This window comes from Rhinolophus hipposideros (genome assembly GCF_964194185.1).
Source record: "Rhinolophus hipposideros genome assembly, chromosome: 20".
Lineage (NCBI taxonomy): Eukaryota > Metazoa > Chordata > Mammalia > Chiroptera > Rhinolophidae > Rhinolophus > Rhinolophus hipposideros.
Genome location: NC_138066.1, coordinates 26,715,151 through 26,737,153, shown reverse-complemented (window position 1 = coordinate 26,737,153; position 22,003 = coordinate 26,715,151). Strand labels below are relative to the sequence as shown.

General features: G+C 44.1%; 1 protein-coding gene and 1 long non-coding RNA gene across 15 annotated transcripts in view; both read left to right on the top strand.

Moving 5' to 3' along the window:
* Positions 1 to 22,003, top strand: part of MSI2 (musashi RNA binding protein 2) — a 374,726-nt gene that overhangs the window by 74,889 nt on the left and 277,834 nt on the right. The window lies entirely within an intron of this gene.
* LOC308488996 lies at positions 1,025 to 14,946 on the top strand. Its single transcript, XR_013992036.1, has 3 exons — positions 1,025 to 1,547; positions 2,062 to 2,230; positions 14,273 to 14,946. It is a non-coding gene; the product is annotated as an uncharacterized lncRNA (long non-coding RNA).

The following is a 22,003-nucleotide window of genomic DNA, read 5'->3' as shown; positions in this document are numbered from 1 at the left end:
TTTGATCTGCACTGACCAGTCTTCGGCTTCTGCCTCCTCTCGTGCGATTCTCTCTCCCGGTTGAAGAACTAATGGGCAGGTCTGGTGTGCTCCAGAGCTCCTTCCCTCCTTTGGTGCTCTGTGCTCATTTGTACCGGCTCTGCTGTCATGGATTGGGGGTCCATGATGGAGTAGGGCTGAGTATGGTTTTTCAGTGTTTGCTCTGTCAAATGTGCCATGATGCCAATATGTCCGTTTTTCCCTCCCAGGAAAGATCCTTCATGTAAGTGTTGGAGCACGTGCACCATGACCTTCCTGTGGTTAGGGTTATTGTGGAGCTGCTTCTGCGGTCCACCGTGGGCTGTCCATCTCCAGTTGAGGATCTTTGGACCTCCCTTCCCTCCTCCCCAGAGACTTTTCCAGCTCTCCATGGTCTGTGCTCAGTGTCTGTTTCCAGCCATGGTGTCCTGAAAAGCGGTGTTTTTCAAGCTGAGAGTGCTTCCCCAAGGTCCCTTGTGTGCTGGTTCTCCAAGAGCCCTCGAGTCAACGGGATTCTACTCTTTAAAGTCATAGGCTGCATGAAACTGGGCAGTCAGGTGATGAGGGTGTTGGGACCCTCAGCTGCCCTAGGTCCAAGCCTTTCCTAGCGTGCTGACCTTGAGTCATAATCAGCATTTCTCAACCGTTTGCCATAGGCTGGCTCTCCTTAACTCTATGTCTAATTCAGTCTTCACAGCAACTCATGAGAAAGCTTTCATTCTCACCCCATTTTATGAGACTTATCAAGGCCCAGATTCACGCAGCCAGAAGTGGTGTCCAAACCCATGGAGTCTGCCTCCAGATCTCACACCCTAACTGGTGTGCTCTGACCTACAACACTACCAGAGGTCTGCCCTCGGGACCTCCGTTTCCTCATTTGTGAAATGGAGATACAGTGTCAACACAGCAGATTCTTTTGAGGATACAATGAGGTGAAATGTAGTGGCTCTGTCCCTGGCACATAGGAGGAGCCCAGAAAATGTTAGTTCCTTTCTTTTATTCCCTGGGACATGGGGTGGGGCACGAGAGATGGAGGGACATTCATGCCCTGCTTGGCGGCCTTGGTTGTTAGGAGGGCAGGACCACAAACAGGGAAAGTGTGGGGATCTCCATTATTGTAGCCAAGTCATTTCACCATAGGAGTCTTCCCAGCGCTGGCCTGCTGCATTCTGGGGCACGGGGTGGGTGGTGGGACACTTCTTCCTGGAGACAAACATGTAGGAGGAAGTATCAGCAGGTAGACAATGGAGTCTAATAGGGGTGGAGATGGGGTACGTGTCCTTCTGACTCTGGGGTGGGCTTGAAGTTGGGCCCTGGAGACTGAGTGTGTGCCCCTCTTAGACATGTCCGGTGTACCAAATGCTCTCATTAGCACAGGGACGCCTGAGACCCACCATCTTGGGCTGCTTCCCCTCAGCAGTTGTCCTACCATCCTGCCAGGAGGGAGCCTCAGCAGGAATAGTGCCCTTCTCTGAACCCGGATTTGCACTGCTCTGTAAAGAGCCTCTTCTGTCCTGGAGGGAGCCCAGGTAGGAGTAAATCACTGGTGGTGCATTGGAGAGAAATTCTGATGCTGTCTGGGGAGAGTGTGATGTTTCATTTCTGGTTTGAGAAGGTTGTTTGACTTTTTCCCAGCCTCCTTTGTTCTTCTAGACCATAGACTTTGCAGGAGTGCAGAGAGGGGGTCTCCATTCAAAACCGAGGTGGATCAGGGAAGCAGTTCAAGTCAGGACAGAGCCTGGAAGGACAAGTATAGCAGGGGAAGAAGCTGGGAAGGTGACCCTTAGCTCAGTGGGGTTCCAGCATCACCTGGGCACCTGTTAAACATGCAGCAGCTCAGACCTTGGAGTCAGAATCTGCAGTTCACCAAGCTCCCAAGGTAATTTTTGTGCACAGGATTGTCTGAGAAGCCCTGCCTTAGTCTTGCTTCGGAACTGTGAGGAGCTAGGATTGTACGCTTCCACACACCTGCATTTAAAAAAAAGGTTTTTTTTTTTGTTTTTTTTTAAATAATAATGTGTTTATATGATTGAAATTTTTCAGCGAAACCAACGAAGAAAAACAAAAGGAATCAAAGCACCCCCAGGTTCCTGAGTGAGAGGTGGAATTGAGTGTTTCCTGGCCTAAGGAAACACCCTTACCTGGCTGGGCACCTGCACCACCTAAGACAAGGACACCACCTGGCTGTCCGCTCTTTTCTGTTCTTTCCCAGGTACATGATGGCAATGACATGACTTTTGGGGACAGTGTTTGTAGCAAGTGGGAGCTGTGGGGAGTGGCTTTGTTGGCCACTTTTATTTTTCTTATATTGTAGACCTTAGTGTGCTTTTTCTTATCTTGCTTTATTTTTATGGATAATGGCAAAATCACTGCTTGTGGGCACTGCCACAGATAACACAAAAAAAGCCCTTTGAAAAGAGCTTTATCTGAGCACAAAAGTCCTTGGAATTGAAGACCCCCAGGGATCTGCCTCTGCCTTCATCTTCTTTCTCCTCTCTCCTTCTTCTTTTTCTCCCCTTTCTTCTCTTCCTGTTCCCTCTCTTCTCACCCTCTCCCTCCCTGTCCTCTTTCTCTTTTCTTCATTCAAACTTGCAGTAGAATGGGAGTGAGCTATGTATTGCCCTATTTTTGGCTGATTTGCATGTTAGAGAGAGCAGAGTAATTGGTGTTTAACCAGAACAAAAGAGGATCTGTTTTCTAAAAGAAAAAGAATTTTTGAAGTAGACCCTATTGCATCTATTGCCTTTGTCTTTCCTCTCATTAGGAATTGAATAGGATGGACCCCCGTAATGAGGATGTGGGAGATACTGCTTTGGTTGTGATGCTTTTGAGCTAATTGGTTTGAAAATTATATTTGATGTGGATGTGAGAGATGTTGGCAAAACACCTCGTTGGGACATGGACATCGTGTCCCCACATCAGTGGGAGGATCGGGCAGTCAGAGGGGGTGTGGAAGCTCAGTTTACCCTCTGAGTTGAATGCTCTGATGGGCTACCCCTGAGATTTTGTTCATTCTCCACATCTTCCGATTGGGCCTCAGTTCTCTGAGATCAAGGGAAGCTCCTGGGTATTATCCAGGGGAGCCGTGTAGTGCAAAGTTCGGTAGAAACTTCCTCGGCTGATGTTTGACTTCTCGTGAAGCAGAGTCTGGTCATTAATTTGTGGTATTTCCATGAGGAAGTGAAGTTGGAAAAAGAGCTTTTCCCTTGGTCAGAGGGAGAAGATCTAAATCTAGACTAGGAAATTGGTAGCATGTCAGGGGAAAACTTCCAGGTTGCCCCTTCTTCATTTTATATACTTGGTCAACTCATACAACGATGTTCTTTTCCTTCTGGAGTCTGCCAGCATCTGATGGCATCATAATTCAGTGAACTTTTGAAGACTTTCAGTAATGTTTCAGTGAACTCAAAAATATCTTTTAAAATTGAAAAAGTAAAATGACTTTATAAATTTTGAAAAATAGAAGGGGAAAATGAGTTATAATCACAGCTTTCTGGTGTATTATCCAGTCTTTTGCCACTGCAATTCTTACACATATACATGCATGTACAGAACCCTGGGGATTATGTTTAGGCAAGTATTTGTTTACTAATACCAGTTAGAGAGTTCTGTGACCTCAATTCTTTGTTTGGTCAGCCAAATTTGCAAAAATTTAATGCCCCTTGTTTTCACTAGAAATAACTGGTAGGAAAGTTTTTAAGAATAAGTGCGAACAGCAATCATATGTTCTCCACTCAATCTTTTGTCAGTATTCTATCCCTCCCCCCCACCCCCCGCCATGCTCCATTAGTTGCTTTCTCTTTATACAGAATTTTTTTTCCCCCTGAGTTATTTGGGAGTAATTGTATTATCATGACCTTTCACTCCTAAATACATTTGTGTTCCTACGAATGGGGATACTCCTGTACATAACTCTAGTACAGTAATAAACTTCAGGAAACTTAACATTGACGCAATGCTTTTATGTAATCTACCATCCATACTCCAGTTTTGTCAGTTGACCCGATATGTCCTTTATAGAATTCTTTTCCCCTCAAGTACAGGGTATAATGCAGGATCAGGATTACATTCAGGTTTTTTTAATGTCTCTTTAGTCTGCTTTAATCTGGACTATTTCCACAACCTTTCTTTGTATTTTATGACATTGGCATTTAGAAAGAATACAATCCCATTTTTTCCAGGGGAACATTCTTGTCTAATATTTTCTTATGATTAGACTCAAGTTCTGCATTTCTGTCCAGGATACTACATAAATATTTTTGTGTCCTTCTTAAGGTGTCACATCTGGAGGCGCTTGATGTCCATCTAACCCCTCTTTGCTGGTGTTAACTTTGATAACTCGGTGAAGGTGTTGTTTGGTGTTCTCCACTACATAGTCATTATGTTTTCCCTTGTAACTAATAAGCAGTCTGTGGGGAGAAGCTTTAAGACCATGCTTCTCATTAAAATTTCCACTTAGAATTAGCCTTTACTGATGATTTTTGCCTGATCTAGTCTCACAAAACACCTATACTCCCGCCATGTTTACCAGTTGGCACTTGCCATTCGACTGTAAGAGAGCAACCTTCTTATCTTCCATTTCTCTGTCAGTCTATTTCTTACAGGTATGGAGTCATGGAGTCCTATTTTTTTTCAATGGCTTATTAATTAATTCCTGTACTTCTTTATTTTGGGGCTCAAATTGTCTCAGATTTGGCCAGTGGAAGGCCTTTCATTCTGGTTCCTTGGAACATGCGTGCCAACATTTTTTTTGAGCACTTCTTGACCTTCTGGCACAATGAGATGGTCCATGCTCATCTTGCGTCTAGCCCGTCCCAGCCCTGAAGTTAGTCATTTCTCCAAGGAGATGTTTTCTTGGGCTGGGGAACGGATTTAGAGACCAATATTTGAGTGCTAGGTATGTTCATTGTTACTAGCGTGTCTCTGCTTGTGGGGTGTCTTTGCCTCTAGGTCATTTCAGTGGAAAGATTTGGGAAATACGTGAGTATCAATATACATCCATACATATACACGTATTCGTATGGACATACATAAGACCATCCCACCAATTCAAGTCCATCCTCAAGTGTGTTCTTTCTTGCCTCCCCCATTCCATATTTGTGTGGCCCCTCTCCCACAGTGAGAACGCTGGCTCTCAGCATCATCAGCACATTTATTAGTTTGCTCCATCCCATCATACATCTAAAGCAGAACCAGAATTGCTGGTTCATGCCACTACTGAAAGCAATCCTATTAAAAAGGGATCAGGATTTGTTGGCAGTTCTCTCCTCCCACCCCTACCTACCTCAGCTGAAAACCGAGGGTATCTGGTCAACTACTGTGTTCGTAAATTAATTGGAGAAGCTCCACTTCCTTCCCCACCTACCTTTCATTGTGGTTATGGTTTGCTTTCAGTTTCAGGTTTTTCCCCCTTCCTCCCTTCTTTGTTAATTGAATTTTATTTACTATATTGGACATTTACATGTATTTAAAAGTTTATGGATGCTCCCATGTTGTATCCCTTTTTCCCCATCTCCAGAGCCCTGAGAGGTAACCAATGTCTTTGTTTTCTGGTATGTTTGTAAAGATAAACAGATATTTGTATGTTTTGTTATTTCCCCTTCTTTCTTATACAGAAGGTGGCATGGTATATCTTTTTCAAAGCATCATATTATTTTTAAAATCAACTAAAGTTCGTACTGTATTCCACTTTCCTCAGTTTTTCTTTGCTGCCCTTTACTGTTCCAGGATCTCACCCAGGACACCAAATTACATTCAGTTGTCCTGTCTCCTAGGCTCCCCTTGGTTGTAACAGTTGCATCTTATTTTTTTGAAATAGATAGGTGGTGGATGGAGGGGAAATAGAAAAAGGAAAGTCAAAGGTGATAGATGAACAATGTTAGGTCCGTATCCCCCAAATGTTTATCACCTTCCTAAATTTTTGCCATATTCTCATGCTACATGTATTATTATTTACTTAATGCTTTTCTTTATATTGACTCATTTTTTGACCAGAAGGACATTTTCTAAGAAAATTTTACATCATTAGCATAAATTGTCTCACTATTACTTGTCCACTTGTATTTCTTGAGAGTTGCATAAAAATCACAACCTTTTGAAGTTTAAAAAGTTCAACAAGCGAAATAGCCCCTTCTAATATTTATTCTTAATGAGACTTGAAACATATGAATAATAATATACTTTTTTTGGAATCTGATGTTTTTCTTAATAAAGATGCAAACCCATTGAATTCATTGATCCAACTCATTGATCTAATATGTGCAAGAAACTGAGACTGGGCCTCCCAGGTGATTTGAGAAAGAGCTGTGTTTTACAGGGGAATAAAATAAAGGCACGAGTAACTGTGGTCCAAGCTGAATGATTTAAGTGCTCTTAAGACCAAAGATTCCTTCTTTTTGTTGTTGATGTTTCAACCATTAATTAAACATTTTACCAAGTGTCCCATTTATAACAACATCTAAACAGAGTATAAAGAGTGGACAGAACAAATATATTTGTGTGTATGTGCACACTTTAAATTTATTCTGGTTATCTTTGAGATTATGTCTGAAAGATTCTGGGCCACATCTTAGCTATATCAAATCCATACCAGTTATGCTTCTGTCTTCGTCATGGAGTTCCAAATGGAAAATTTGCCAGCATTGTATGTAGTAGATTTCTTAATTGAGCACCCAGTAGTCAATATTCCTGTTCCCCACTGTTCCTGGAAATGAGTAATGACAGTCTTGGCCCTTCCCACTTAGGCTTATATGGCCATCGATCATAATGATGTGACATGTTCTGGACTCTCATTCTAGAAAGGAAGTGGGAATTAATGTCATACTCCAGAGTGTACCATCTGACCAAATTCAAAAATTTGAATTATGAGACTTTTATTCCAGAATAGCTCTTTAAAAATGATCTTAACGATTCCTATTTTTAAATAATGAATGCAACATGATAGCAGCACTTTTCCAATTATAAGGGAAGAAAAGGGAAATGTTCACCTATCCTCCTCCCCGAGGGTGTCCTTGCTTTCTAGCCCCGTCCCCATGTGCATAAGCCCACCATGTGGGTGTGATTTCAATGCAGGTGTATGGTCTTCTGTCCTGTTCCCACTTATCCTCACACATGTTGTATGTATCCCATGGCTCTTTAAAAAACATATATATTTTTATTTTTTCAAACTGTATTACCCCTTGGCTCTTATTGGAGTTATTCTGTCTTCAGGATTGTGAATGGGTTGGTCAGTGGACATCTTCCCAGGATTTCTACCCTGGGAAGCAGAGAGGTGGGATTTCATCCTGTGGACTCTTATCTTGGCAGAGTGGGTTTGTCTCTAGGTGGCCCACATCACCTGCTTCTGTGGAATAAGCTGGAACGGATGTTATCAATTCCTCCTCGGGTTGTCTAAGTGGTCCTCAGTCTTTTTTTAGGACTTTCGGGTTCCCTATGTCCAATTGTTCCTTCTTCTTTCATTCACTGAACCATCATTCACAGGTCTTGCCCTCTGCTAAACCCTAGGCCAGCTGTGAGGATACAGTGGTGAGCGAGATAAGTGCATTTGGTTTCTGCCTTCTTGAAACTCACAGTTCATTTGCCAGGTGTGTGCAAAGTTCCCTGTGCTTTGCGGCACGTCCAGTCCTTTCTGTCTTACTCATGGATACTCACCTTGCAGTAGAAGGGGGAGTAGGTGACACTGTAGGAAGAATCTAGAACCTGCTCTGCCTTCCTAAATGCTAAATTCGTTGCATGCGTCGGTACTTTCCTAGTGGCATGAATGACCTGGCAGTACATCTCACAGCGGCTCGGACACATGCCTGGTACCGAGTGTGAGGACTATTAGACAGAGGGCTGAGATGGGGAGTCTGGGGAGATGGGTTGGTCGTGATGGACGCCCAAGCTGCCGGCAGCACTGGACTGAGAGGCCACCACTCAGACTCAGGAATTCAAATGCTCAAATCATTTTTGTTACCCTGTGGGAAGAAGACAATCTGTGGGAGAATGGTAACATGCTTAATTTAAGTTGATGTCTTCTCTGCCCCAAGTCACATCCCCTCTCAGGAATTCTGGCTTCTTAGCTTTCAGCTTCACCTGAATTAGGAAGGATCTGACATGCTTATAACCCAGGAACAACAGAAAGTGGAAACACTGGTCATGGTGGAGCTTATCAAACAGATAGACTTTAAAAATTATTCTACTCGAGCCTTTTAAAGCCAATTTTAGGAATATATATGTATATCTAAAAACCCAGAGGGGTAGGAAGTCAAGAAATTTTGTAATCCGAGTATTCTAGAACCCAGTAGTGCCTGAAAATCTCTTGAATACACCTTTTTTTTGCAGCCTTTTTATAAGAATAAAAGCGCATCTAGTGACTCTAGTGGATGCCATCTGAATGGATTCTTGCTGACTGATGCCACGTGAATTACAAATGAAACATATGGAACTACTTTATATTAAGTAACTTACGTGTCCCAATGATAGTTATTTAGGTTGTAATCTTCTCAAAATCTGTTGTTAATGACTGGTGTGTTTTCACCTGAGGTGGTTAATGCTCCAAAGCCTGTTGTTAACAGTGCTGTGTGCGGTGTGTGTGTGTGGTGTGTGTGTGTTTTCATAGAAGGACATTACTGTGAACCATATTTCATGGTCTGATAGCTTTTATTTTTTTGCTGTAGAGTCAAGCCAGACACAGTGCTCTGAGATAGCCATTTTAGGGATTATGTTTATTTGTCCTAAACGAAGGCCAATTTTCAGTTTGACCAAGGAAGGGATGTGTCTAGAAACACATGGATATTGGATGAAATTGCCACATGTGATTGGCATTTTGAGACTATTGCCCATTGCTTCAGGATGATGTCCAAATGCTTCATTCAGCATTGCTATAAGACATGCCGTTATCTTTCGTTCCCCTCCCCCGCCCCCCTACCCAAGCATCATCTCTTGTCCTCTTCACACACCACTGTACTGAGCTGCTGGAAGTTCCCTGGTCCTGCTGGCTTTGATGCTTCTGTGTCTTTGCTGATGGGGCTTCCTGGCCTGAAGTGCTCTTGCCTCCATCTTACTTATTCAGCTGAAGCATCACGTTGTCTACGAGCTTCTCTTAACCTCGCTCCTTTCTCCTCCTGTGCGTGGAAGGCGGTGTTTCTCTCTGTCAGTACCCCCAGCGCTTTTTGTTCAGCCACTGTATTGTATCAGTCAGGGTCTCTGTAGGAAACAGATGCCTCACGGAAGGGGGGAACTGAAAAGATTTACAGAGGTGTAGACAGAGCTAAAGTTTCAGTGAGGAATGAATGATGCAGGACCCCGGGATTCTCAGCAGTGCTAAGCAGTTATCGACCCTATATCCAAAGGGGCAAGAGGCTGGAGCAGGTACTCCAAGGAAGCTGTGGGAACGGGTCCCTGGATAGGAGCTGCAGCAGAGGAAGAGGAAGGAGGCCCAGCAAACAGGGACGGGCCATACTTGACTTCCCTTTCTTCCTATCTTCTCTTGATCATATCTTCTGTTGGTCACACCCAACCCGAAGCCAGAGTAAGGGAGCCCCGAAGACCCATTCTGTCGCTATCAGTCTTGCCAGGCACTGAGCAGAGCGGAAAAAAGCATACAATGGTTCGGGAGGGTCAAATGGAGATTAACCAGCACACCCGGACATTCTCCTGCAGGAGTAGAATCTCAGTGGGGGCCCCAACCATGTCTTCCTCGGTTCATATTCCTAGGGCCTGCGTTAGTGGTGTGCTGAGACTGGGGCTTTTTCTCTTCTCCCATGCCTCTCAGCCGTCACAAATGGGGACGTCGTCTGATAAAAACTGAGTGCGTCTGTAGCTTCAAGAGAAGTCCCAGCGCCCTCCCCCTCCCCCGTAGGAGGTTGCTGCTCCTGAGCCCCTTCTGTCTCTGATTTCTGGAGCCCCCATGACCTAGCTCCATGCCTGACCCAAGGTTTGTGTTCAACATCCGCTTGTGGACGGAATGAATGAATGAGTGAATGGCTGGATGCGTGAGTGAGACCGTGAAGAATGAGAAGGTATGTTGTGTGAAGAAACACCGAGGGAAAGGTGTGAGGTGGGCTGTCATCTCGTGGTATTCCTTTCAAATTCATCTGTGCAGTAAGAATGTAAGTCTTCAGAGGGTAGGGGTTTCGTGTGTGTTGTTTACTGTTATGTCCTTGGCACAGTGCCTGCACATAGTAGGCACTCAAATATTTGTCAAATGAAGGAACCTAGATGTTAAGGCACAAGCCTGGCCCGTTTCCCCTTTTATGGGCTGCTTTCTGAGGTGCACCAGTGCGTGAAGTTCGGGGTCACTGTCTCTCTTCTGAAACCTGAGGTCACAATGCAGTAGAAAAATCGATGGCAGCCCTTTCTGTTTATTCTTTTGATTTCTGGAATGTAGCAGGCTGAAGAGAGGGTTCCAGATTTGCTCCTCTTGTTTCGGAGAAGAAGTAGGGGAGAAATTAGGACTTGAAGACTTTGGTGGAGACGAAAAGGAAGGCAGATGAAGAGGGGCTCCTGGTAATGGTGGCCGGAACACTTGTTCCTGATGTGAGCATGTGTCACATGTGTGGGTGGCCTCACCCAGCGCAGAGCAGCCAGGTGTCTCCTCTTGCTTTTCTTGGCTGACGTGGGTCTGTAATTTTTTTTTTTTATTTTTAAGAAATTAAGACAGATTTTTTTTAAAAAAAATTTCATTGGGGAATATTGGGGAACAGTGTGTTTTCTCCAGGGCCCATCAGCTCCAAGACATTGTCCTTCAATCTAGTCGTGGAGTCTGCAGCTCAGCTCAATGTCTAGTCGCCGTTTTCAATCTTAGTTGCAGGGGGGCGCAGCCCACCATCCCATGCGGGAATTGAACCGGCGACCTTGTTGTTAAGAGCTCACACTCTAACCCACTGAGCCATCCGGCTGCCCCATGGTCTGTAATTGGAGGAGGAGATATTGAGGGACCCTGAGTGAGAGACAGAGGGGCAGGGTCAGTGGAATAAATGTTAACTAATCCCTGAGTAACTGTTACCTTGCAAAGGCTATACTTGGACTAGGTTTTAGATCTTGAAGGAGTCGTTTTCATGTGTTCAAGCTTCTAGATGTCTCGCTACGGGGATTTAATTTGGGCGGAGTCCCTTAGGCTACCAGTTTGTTCTGGCCAGGAGCTCCTCCTATGTCTTCTCTATGCAGTTGGTTGCAGGCACATAGCAATTTTACAGGGCGGTGTTAGGATCAGGGTGTGGAAAGCAGGAAATTAGTAATGACTGGACTGGGTGAGGGTGACGCTTGTAATTTTAAAGAAATGCTTAAAAATTAATTGGTTCTCTGCTCTGCAGCTTTATTCTGCTGGAGCCAGAAAGGAAAGGAAAGATAGAGGATTTCCCATGGTGACACCTTTTATTTCTGGAAAGTTGAGTCATTTAATGATGATTTGATTATCAGCAGCCCCCTGGTTCATCTTTCCCCAGACAGCTCCTGTCTATGCTCCCTTCAAGGGAAGGACACGTTTAATTCCGTTAGTATTCTGGCAACTCAAGGAGTCTAAGCTCCTGTGTTTCCTAGACCATTATTGGACTTTTGTTGGCCAAGATGGGAATGGGTCTGCCTTTGCCTACTACTCCTGTTTAAGTCATCCTTGGACCAGCGTGGCGTGGGGCAGGAGTGGATACGGCTGTGCCGTCCACCCGCTGGATGGAGGCGTGTTGGTTCATCTGATGGGGTTCCAAAGTGTGGGGTGTTCTTGAGGTTGTCCCAAGGACCTCTGTATCCTGGAGGACATCAAGGAGCAGGTGGCTAATGGCAGACTCAATGCACTGATGCGTAGTTTGGTTAGGACAGACAGAGAAGCCTCTCAGGGACTCTAAGGTAAAACGTGGTTCTTTCTTTAGTTATTTATTTAGGAGGTGGGTGGAGATGAAGGGTAGGGCGAGTGACATGGTCTTTTGTAGGGGTATTTGCTGAGCCAGAATATCTATTTCTTGTCGAGGGTCTTAGAATTAAAAAGCTTTCAGTAGATTGGAGACTTAACCTGATTTTTTTTTTTTTTCTTTTCTGGTGCCAGGGTATTAAGAGCAACGTAGGACCTGGTCTTGTTGTTTCTTCATTAAAAATCAGTTTTGGGTGGTCCTGGGGTTGGACCGATCTATTAAATCTCCTTTTCCCCTCCCTTGATACATAGTAAGTCGATATAGCAGGGGTTGGCAAACTTTTTTTTTCTTCTGTAAAGGGGCCAGATAGTAAATATTTTAGGCTTTGTGGGTCAAGAAGCAATATCGAGAATATTATATAAGTACTTACATAACAAAAGAGAAAACAAATTTTTACGTTTTTTTTTTACTGATGAAATTCAAAATGTAATAATAATAACTGAGTATAATTTTTATTTTTTGGGGGGATAACATTTTGCTGAAATAGAGTTCAAGTTATTGTTTTCTGTTATCAAGTCAATTACAAACGGTCATCCGTCAAAACCATTCTTAGCTTACAGATTATATAAATACAGACAGCAGACTGGGTTTGGCCCACAGGCTGTGTAGCTGGCCCACCCCTGGTCAGTAGCATACCTCTGGTGATCTTGGCTTTGGGGTGAAAAGCCAGAGGACATGGAATGGCCCAGGAGTCCATGCCGACCTTGCTGGAGTACCTGGGAGATGTTGAGTGGATGCCATCATACTGGAATTTTATGTATTCAATAAATGGTGGCCGAGAGACTAGGCCCTGAGCATACAGAAGTGAACACGGTTAACGTCACTGCCCTTGGAGAGCTGACATTCTAACTGACGTTTTAATTGGAGAGACAGTAAACAAATGAATAAGTATAAAATATTCCAGGTTGTGGTGATTGACGACATGGGATAAGGGGATCTAAGTAATGTTGGGAGAGGTGCTTAAGAGATAGCTTTCAAGGAGGTGGTATTTGGATGGAGATCTGAATTAAAGGAGGGAAGAAGCCACCAAAGCTTTGGGTGAGGCATCAGGAAACGTGGATGTCTGGAGGCAGGAGCAAGCTCGTGAGTGGGAACCAGCAGGAAGTGCAGGGTGGTGGGAGCTGGGTTGGTATAACAGGGAAGGGCTGGGAGCTGAGTTTGGAGAGGGAGACAGGGGCCAGATAAGAGGACCCTTGAAGTCCATGAAAAGGAGACTGGGAGAGGACATGACTGGAAGGATTTGAGTCAGAGAGTGATGTAATATGATTAGCTGTTGGAGAAGGGTACTCCAGCTGCTGGGCTGTGCGTAGATTCTAGAAGGCATTGAGTGGAAATGGTTTTATGGGGCCACAAAAGGGAATTTTGAAAATATAGTCTGAAAAAACATGGAGTCGGTGGTTAGTATATGTTTAACAGTGTCTTGTGTATTATAAATCAGAATCCTTTTGGTTTCAAATTACCTCACTCTAGCTCAAGGAGAAAAGGGAATATATTGGCCCATGTATCTGTCAAGTCCAGGAATTTTTCCTCAGCTTTGTCACGATTGGTTCCAGGGGCTCAAATGATGTCATCATGGCTTTCTGTGTCCCTCATCTCTTCCCTCTCTTTCCCTCTGTGGGTTGGCCTCATTCACTCCTTTTGTAGATAAATGTTTTTTATGCGTTGGATAAAGAGGCCGTCAGGACCCTAGATTCACATATTAGATTGGCAGTTCTAGTGGAAATATTCCTGCTTTCTTTCAGCATCCGAATGTCACTTTCAGGGAAGTTCACTGATGGGTCTTGCTTAGGTCACAGGTCCAGCCCTTGGATCAGTGTCTGACTGACAGTCCCCTTAGAACTGCGTACATTGAGGGAGGTCTTGTTCCCCAAAGGTGTGGGAGATGAGCAGAGAAAATACCGTATGTCCATGACACAATGGTCTGTCCCCTTTGTCTCCTGTATTTTTCTCTTCCTGGGGCCTTTCTTTGGGGGAGCATACCAAAACTCAGGTGAAACCTGTGTCATTACCTTGAAAGCTCAACTTCATGAAGAAGTAACAATCACATGCCATTTCTTGGTTACCTTCATTTAGACCACTTCATTCTCTTGCTCCAGGGGCTGCACCCAAACCCCGCTCTTGTTCTAACAATGCTCTTTTGAGAAGCGGTGGGGCAGGCAGGGCCTGGCTGGGTTCGAGGCTCTGTTCTTTCTCTAACTAGCTCTGTGACCCCAGATAGGCCATTTAACCTTTCTGAGACTTATTTTCCTTATCTTCGTGTCACTGAATTGCTGTGTGTATCCACTAAGATATCCACCAAGTACTTTGTACAATGTATAGTACCATTTTGGTGATAGCTGTTAATAGTGTCTTTTCATCCTTTGCTGCAGAAGAGAGTGATGGGAGAAAGACAGTTACTAGATTTTAATTCTGGACCTTGTTACCGATACATACCAGCTTTTCCTCTTTGCCGAGCATCTTTCCCAGCGGACATGCTTCTTCATTTTTGTCTTGATACTTTTACGCTCTGGCTGGACTTTTAAGCAGATATCCTTGAAAGGGGGTGCTCACCCAGAGCACCCCAGATTGACAAGATGTGTTTTATCCGTCTGCCACAAGTAGTCTCAGCAATTGGACGTAGACATCATTTCAGATTTAGGAGAGGAAAGGACGACACGTTCCGTATTGATAAGATTTCAGCAAGACTCAAAACAAGAAAACGAAACTTAATGCATTACTATGTAATGCCTTGGTTCCTAGTTCCTTAATTAGGCCTGTGGTTTAGCAGAGGGCACTGTCTCAATACACAGATGGGTTTTATGTAAAAAATTTTTTCAAATGTTAATTTCCAGTGACTGATGTTCTCTGCCTAAATCATTTTCCATTGTTTGTATTTGATAAGAACTGTATTTGAACTGCTCCTTTATAAGTTGGAGTCTTTTGTAATGGGATTTAACTTAGGGGTTTTACAGGTGTATGAAAATGTTAAGCTGTGTATTGTACTTGAGAGTTTGAAAATTCTTAGTTGCAGCTAATTTAAGAAATAAAAATTAAACAGGTGATTAGCAGCTGCTTTCGGTTTTGAATGTCCTCGCCTTGGGGTTTTGTGTTTGCTTATTCGTGTGCAAATTGGTGTGGTTATTTTGGAGCTGGTGAGATGTACCAGCAGTGCACCTCCCGGCCAGCTGCCTGCCCCATTCAGCCGACCGGCCCCACTTCTCCAGGCTGATTTGTTCCCCACCAGCATGCTCAACGCTTGCTCTCTCCCTAATGATCCAGGCCTTCCAGAGAAAACAAAGCAGGCCTGGCCCTGGTTCTCCTTGAGGACAGCCTCGTTCATTGCCACAAAGGCCCCCCTCGCCCCTTGCAGAGGAGTTGGTTCTTAGAGCAGCTAAGAGCTGCAGAATCTGGCGGCTGCACTCCCACTGCCTCGTTAGAGTTCTGAACTTCTGATCTCCCGAATGACAGCTTCTGGTGGCTTTAAGCTCCAGGATCCTCCCAGGCTGCTGGAGTTAGGGTCCGCAACTGGTGGGAAAAACATTAGGAAGTGGGTAGCTTAGAAAGGGCTAGTAAGGATTCTGGGCGGCAGAGCTGGAGCCAGCCACCCCAGTCGCACTTGGGCAGCGGATGGGGACCCCCGCTCTCCCACTAGCCCCAGATCCTGTGCTTCCTTGGCACCACCGGTGGGTCGTGCTCACTCAGCCCCATCTGTACGCTTGCCAGGGCGACGAGAGCTTTGCACAGGCCACTGCTGCTTACTTACTAATGATGACGCCAGTGGGAGCTGCGCCACCAGCTCCCTTTCCAACCCTTTGTGGCCGCATCCTGTTCACTCAAAGGTGAAATCACGACCTGCTGGACTCGATTTTTCAGTTGAGGGGCTTTTGTGTGTGTCTTTCTTTATCCACTAAGAGGCTTGTGTTTTCATCCACAAAGATTTGATCAGTAAATATGGAGAGAAAATGCTCAAGGGAGAAATGCTTGCTGTCCAGATTAATTTATTAATCTTTTTTTTCTTTTCTTTTTTTTTTTTTGATGAGCCAAAGGCACTTTGCTGTTTCTCTTGACTGAGTCTGGGTTTGGCCTTACCTCTGACCTTGGCTGACTTGATAACTCAGCAAGGGTTTCTTTCCATGCCCAGATCCTTTCTGGGGTCAGCTGGTCACACTGGTGTTTTCTTGCTTCTTTCTGCAATGGTACTTCTGTGTAACCCCCATGCAGTGGTAGTGGTGGTGGGGCTGCTGTTCCAGGGACCCACAGTTTGTCGGGCTTGGCTTCAAAAGGCACCCCAGTTACAGACCTTGGCAACTATTTGCCCCTGAAGAAAAACATCAGTGAAAAATTGAGGGCAAAGGGAAGACGAGAAAGTCTTTGTGGCTTTTTCTTTCTTCTTCTTCTTTTTTTTTTCTGAATAGCATTTTGTACCTGTAAAACCAGAATGACTCCTTCGGGCATTTTTCTCCAGGATGGTTCATGTCATGGGCTGAAGTTGGCTTTTCTGAAGACTGCAGTAATGTTTAAGGTTAAGTGTTTGCTAGGTAACACGTTGAATGACTCAAGTCCATAATTGGACCTTCATCAACGACAGTGCCTTTTCTTAGAAACGTAGAGCTATTCTCTGTATGGGGGTGTTCGTTTTTTTCTGAGTTTGTGTGTGTGTGTGTGTGTGTGTGTGTGTGTGTGTGCGTGTGCGTGTTGGAATAAGAATGTAATGGTGGCTCACCAGACTGGTGGCTCACTAGACTCACTTTCAGAATTTAGAACTGGTCTATCTATCCTGAGTATTGAAGGCATTTCTGCTATAGAATCCTTAGATGCAGTTCTAATAAGAGCTTCTCAAATGGGGTGGAGTGGGGGTAGGGGGTGGGGAGAGGAGGTAGCCTTACCTAGGAGTCAAGAACCAGGGTTCTGTATTCAGATAGACCTTTACATGGGGTTGGTCCTGACTGTGCCTGAGGGCAGAGCTGGGCCTGCCTCATTCACCCTTCTCCCCTCAGTCATTGCCTAGTTAATCCTGGTTGCACGATTAATTTGCACCAATGAATTTGAATCCCGTCTGAGTCACTAACCAGCCATGTGGCCTTGGGCAAGTCGTTTAACCCCCTGAAGCCTCAGTTTCCTCATCTGCACAATGGAGCAATTAGTATTTATTATCATTGCTGTGAGAGTTGAATGGTGTGTGGTACTAGCTGCTTGCAACACCAGCCCGACTCACAAACTTAACATTGAAAGAGACAGGAAGAATACTGACACAGTGATTCCTTTTACATAAGTTCAAAAGCATGTAAAATTGCTAGTGACTAAATTATAAGGAAAAGCAGGATAATGGTTACCTCTCAGTAAGGGAGAAAAGGGATGGGATTAGGAAAAAGCAAATATATGTTTTTGGTTTCTTAAACTGGCTGATAGGTATGTGGGTGTTGATTGTATTGTCTTTAGTGTCCATATATAGTACTGATATTTTTTATGTCCAGTCGATACAGCATTTGAAGCAAAAAAGAAGTTATCACAGCACCTAGTACATATAATACAGTCAACAAATGTTAATTGCTATTTTGTTGTTATTGCTATTTTATTGTTATATGTTCAGTGGAAAGGTACAAGGCTGCCATGTATGGTTGTTCAGCCTTGATGGTTTATCAAGCAAGTTTTATGGTTTATCAAGCAAGTATGGTTTATCAAGCAAGTTTTTTGCTCCCACTGCGGGGCTGCACGTCAGATTTGGCTTTGAGGTAAGGCTGTGTGTAGTAGCGTCTTTTTCTAATTCACTCAAAGGCCACCCTAGAAAGGCATCACTTAAGTATAAGGATCTTTTGGAAAGGTGAGGTGGGGTTGGGTTGAGCAACAAAGTGGTATATCAGAAGGTGGATATAGGATGTGGGATTTTTGATCGTTAGTGTGGAAGGGACCTTGGGGAAGCATTAGGTTGAAGTTCTCATTGTGCAAATGAATGGGCCCAGAGAGGTTAAAAGGCAGACTAAAGGTCACACAGTGATTCTGTGAATATAAGAAGTACAAGGCTTAAGGAAAATAATTTTAGGGCAAATAAAAGAAGTACTGATTTTCATAGCACTCCTGGCAGTTGTATAGGAGTTCCTTACTATACCTGAAGTGTTGTACATGTTGAAATGGAAATATATTCAAGAAGAGTGTAGGTCAATTCAAGGATGATACATCCTAGAGCCCTTTGAGGGGTGTTCCTAATACTTTGAGATTGGTTTTGTGGAGGGCAAAGCTATTTACCCATATAAGTCCCTCAGTGCCACCATCCATCAGAACTTGGTTAGGAGAATGGGGACTGCTCTTTAGGTCAGCAGGTGGACCTGCCATCTTAATGGCAGTTTTCCCCCCTCATTTCTCTGGTCATTCCTGGAGAAAAGGTTTTGCTTCTAATCCATCCTCCTCCGTTCCCGGAAGCCTTGAGGTCCCACTCCTTGGGGTGGGAGGTGGGGAAAATGTCTGCTGAGAGCCTCTCAGTCAAAAGCTATTCAGGTCCCCAGTGTGGCAAATCTTTGTTCTGACTCACTGTGGGTATTTTCATGTTACTGGGAATCCAGCTACAAGGGAGATAAAATGGGGTTGATCATTAAGTGTGTGGGCCTTGAAATCAGAAAGACAAGGGCTCCAAATCCAGCTACCAGCTTTTATCATTCTGAACAGGGACTTACCTACTTGAGCCTCAGATTCTTTATCTGTAGAATGGACTTCCCAGTACTCTCTCTACCCTAGAGCTGTGTGAGTGAACCCTCAAGAAAAGCTGATAGTGGCGTTATTAATATTAATTGGTGGCAGGATGGGTGGGGGAATTGTATCTGCCATCCCATGGCTGTGGCTCGACATCCCAAACACCCCAAGCTACAACATCCCACCTTTGGGAAATCCCTGTTGTGTGCTTAAGTCATGCCGGTCTCTCCAGGACCCCTGCTGCCACTTCCTCTGTAGTTGACACTCTGCTTTCTTTTGCACTGAATGTAGTTTTCAGTTCCTTATTGTTGTTCTCCTAGCCTGTCATCTCCTATGCTAAGCTCCCCAACCCTGTGATGTCACTCAGCACTTTTATTTGTGACTTAGGTATTCTGGGAACCTCCTTACAGGTAACTCAGAGAGCCTGGCTCTCCATCTTATCTCTTAGGAAATCCCCTTGGGGTGTCCCAGGATTCACCACCAGAAAGTGCCATAAACATGGTTTTCCAGAAAGTTCTTTGCCCTTATGCACGGTGAGGAAGTAGACGCTTGAAGCCAGTGACGGGGCCCTGGAGATTGGAGCTCCATTTTGCTAGGTACCTGTAGACACGTGGAGCAAGCCATGGGTCTTCCATAGACTGAAGTTTCAGGACTTAGAGAAGGAGCTGGCTGTGATGTCATATGCTGGAGCTTACATGTTTAATTTGTATATTGAAGGAATTTGCCTCACTTCACAAAGGATTTGAGTGCAACAGTTCAAACTTGTTCTCTAACAATTTTGCTTTTTCCCACCTTTTTTCGAGCCCCTTATCTCTAGGTGAGGCCACTCAGCAGCCGTAGGTTGAAGGTCTCTCCACTGCTGGGGTTATTGAGGAGAATGACAAAGGCCGAGCAGAAGGTGGCTTGGGGATCATTGAGAGAAATACCTGTGCTGGGACTCTGAGCTACAGAGCTGACTTGTCCCTTGTCCCTGAATCTCCCCCAGCCTATGGGGCCCACAGGGTTCCAACTAGTTTAATCTTGGTAGCACGTAGGTCGGTGCTGTTTTTGGACATTCATGCGATCCCATGAAGAGAAAATGTTAGAACTAAGCTTTGTGCCCATGGAGTGATTCTTCTCTGGTTTCTCAGTTCTCTTAAATTTTTAAAATACCTTATTGCTTTCACAGAAGAAAATTTTAGAATACAGGGAAAGCGAATATAACATTTTGTTCCCTATTAAAAGTTAATTTAAGACAGAACCAGAGGCCAAGACAAGTGTCTTCTCTTTTCTTCATTCGGTGATATAATTGACCTTTCATCCCTCCACAGGACTTAATATTCATTCAGCAGGGGCTAATTTACAGGGTGCGAAGGTGCCACATGGTTAAGGTGAAGATGCAGATTTCTGTGTGAACTGCTTAATTCCGATGGTTTATAACTTGTCCATAAAATTTGCTACGGATTGTAACAAGTGGAATATTAACTGAGTGAGAGTGTGTGTGTGTGTGTGTGTGTGTGTGTGTGTGTGTGCGTGTGTGCGTGTGTGTGTGGGAGGTCGGCAGCATTTCGCATATTGCTTCCTTTCTGAAGGGAGCTCACCTGCACTGGATGGGGTGTATGTTGTGAACAGTTAATCAACTTTCTGAACCCCACATTGGCACATACGGCCTAACATCAGATCCCTCCCCTGTGTCAATTTATTTACATATGTACATGGTCAGCCCTACAAAGGTGGGACAATGTCATTCCGTTTTCTTATATAGTCTGTGAATGATCTTTGCTGAAAATAAAAATATGTAAAATTTTCCAGGATAAAATTTTATTTTTATCCTGGAAAAGCCTGAATAATTTATGTGTGGTGTTGGGATAATTGGCTGATAGGAAAGGGGTATACCTTGGTGACGTGTGGTCCTGAGTTTGTCTTCTGGAACTGAGCAAACCCTTAACCTCTGCCTGGGCCCCAGATATGTGTGGATGGCCCATGGAACCCAGTGGTGCCCGAGGTCTTGGTAAACAAAGTGAGGTTGATTTTCCATAGTCAGAGAATGAATGTGGAAACCGAATGGTAGTTTATGGAAGCAGAGTTGTGCTCAGACATCTAAATTAAATGTAAATGTCTATCTTTATTGAAATTTTGCTTTCTAACAGTGTTGGGTATGGGAAGTTTTTGCTTGTGTTTGGGGGAACTGCAATCTTTACTCCCCAACCCAGGATCCTTTGGTTTTATTGAGGTGAAACCTCACTGGATGAACTGGAAAGAGCGATGGTGAAGTAACTCGTATCTACTTACCCTGCCCACTGTGGAAATTAATGTCTGACCCATTTCTGTTCACCCCGTGAGTTTATGGCTTGCATAAGTGGCCGTTGTAATGATCCATCGCCTGTGGCAACTGCATTTCCTGAGAATTTTATTTTATCGTTCTGAAGCTTTAGTCCATAAATCTTTTGAACTTGAGGTTTTGAGTTAGAGGCGCCATGCGGTTCTAGGGGGAAAAACAGTGCCAAGTTTATTTTTCACACCTGTTAGCTTGGCCTTCCCATCATTCTTTTCGTTCATTATATGCCACCCCTCTGACAGTTGCTACTTGAAAACAATCCATACTACCGTGTTCGCCTTCATGTAATACCACTCATAGAATATTTGTATTAAAAAATATCTAGAGAGGGCAATGTTTAACCCAAGTGCATGAATTATAATTACAAAGTTTCCATTAAAAATGGAGCCCTTGTGTATTGCTGGTGGGAATGTAAAACGGTACAGCTGTGATGGAAACAGTATGGCAGTTCCTCAAAAAATTAAACATAGAATTACTGTATGATCCAGCAATTCCACATCTGGTTATATACCCAAAAGAATAGAAAGCAAGGACTTGAACAGACATTTATACATCACTGTTCATAACTATTATTCACAATAGCCAGAAGGTGGAAACAACCCAAATGTCCATTGACGGATAAATGGATAAACAAAATGTGTATACATATAATGGAATATTATTCAGCCTTAAAAAGGAAGAACATTCTGAGCTGTGCTACAACACGGATGAATCTTGAAGGCATTATGCTAAATGAAATAAGCCAGTCACAAAGGAGAAATAGGGTATGATTCCTCTTATGTGTTGTTCCTCGCATAGTGAAATCCACAGAGAGATAGTAGGAGGCTGGTTTTAAGTCATGTATATTTTATTACGCGCGCACGTGCACACACACAAAATGAATGAATGAAGGTTGATGGGAAGCCTTGTGTGTGTTGGTAGGATTGTTGTCTCTCTGAGACCAGGCAGGTGAGAAACTCCCCTCCAGATGTCCTTTGAAAATACAGCATTGCCCAGGCTCCTCTATCGAGATTAGCCAGCTCCCGTGGACCGCTTGTCTCAGGCCTCCTCTGGGCGTGGGGGTCCATCCCTCTGCTGACCTGCGTTTTCCTTCTAGGTGGGGTTTGGGAGCAGCAGCCGC